Raw genomic sequence first — 1,499 nt, forward strand, 5'->3', positions numbered from 1 at the left:
AAGGATAGTCAGTTACTGTAGAATATTGATTTGTTTCTCGGTTACACAATTCTACAATAATGTTTACTTCAAGATTCTCTCGACGTACACTGTATTTACAACATTTTATAAATATCATGTGAAACTTTCTACTTGCCTTTTTTAGCAGAGAAAAGTTGTAAGATATCTTTCGAGCGAATTTCATCCTGAAGCGAATCAAGCGGCATCAATTTTACGTAATCATCCGCGGCTAATCGTGCCAAGCCCGGTAAAGGGGAGACAGGTGCGCTCGACCGAGACAAGTGAAAGGAATGATAATATCGCGTTCAAACGTTGCCACGCTGTCCCAAAAACTCGCCGCGAACCAAAGTTGTCATTTCGGCCAAAAATGCTCTCTTTTCTGCTTTTCTCTCTCTCTCTCTCTCTCTCTCTCTCTTTCTCTCTTTCTCTCATTTTTCTCCCGATTAAAATTTCTCTCGCCATCTCCCTGACATCCTGGAGGCATAAACTCCAGACGAAATACCGGACCTTCATACGTCAGCAGCTACCTCTTAATAACAACCCCTCTCAACTGGAGCAGCTCTGCCACCGTCCCGGAGGATCCTCTATTTACTCGGACAATGAAAGAGGCGAGGCAGGGTAGTCGGATACAGCCGGTGATTTCATTCGCCGTTAAAGCCGCGGCTGCGTCGAATCACCGGCGGAATTTACGCCACGGACACCCCGCATATAAACTTCCGGGCTGCGAGCTCGGTGGATCTCTCGGCGCGCATGATATATTTTATCACGGAGTCGTTCGCCTCTCCCCCACCCTTGCCACTTTCGTTAAGTTTTACTATCACGATAAAACGATAAAGTCAAATCGGCACTTTGAATTCTTCCTGCTGATAAAGAAAAATTGAATCATCAAACTTGATGTCAAAGACGCGAAAAGAAGTCTCCGCGCTCTGGCTATCGATCATCCTAACGTGAGCTCGTGAAAAGTGAAAAGTTCCATTGAATTCATCAATGAAACTTTTCACTTTCCACGAGTTTGTATCAATAAATGGACTTTTCACTTTTCACGCGAGGGGAGGAGACGCATGATCGATACCTTGTACGTGTGTGTGCGAGCACCTTCAATTGTGATACTTGGCCGGGTAATAACACAAGAGCCAAGAAAGCTCGTGGCAGGTGACGATCACTTTCAAGGTCGGCGCAGCTTGAAATCCGCTCTATTTGCCACGGAACACGGCTATCTTTACTCGTGCAGTTGGGACCGACAAAGGCCGACGAATATAGCCGGTTCTGACACGGCATGTTAGTCCGAAACACGCGCGGCTCCAACGACCGCGTCTCCCGGCGCATCGAGCCAAGATCCCGAGCCCACCGTGTAGTCCTTCGCGATCGCGTCACTCTAGAGCATGGGTTAAAAATATCATTTCGTGTAAAAGCTGCAATGTACACGATGACATGCGCAAAACACTCTCTCCGTCCCTCTCTCTCTCTCTCTCTCTCTCTCTCTCTCTCTCTCTCTCTCT

Source organism: Odontomachus brunneus, unplaced genomic scaffold (genome assembly GCF_010583005.1).
Source record: "Odontomachus brunneus isolate Ranch 3 - 2012 unplaced genomic scaffold, Obru_v1 Obru_scaffold_037, whole genome shotgun sequence".
Taxonomy (NCBI): domain Eukaryota; kingdom Metazoa; phylum Arthropoda; class Insecta; order Hymenoptera; family Formicidae; genus Odontomachus; species Odontomachus brunneus.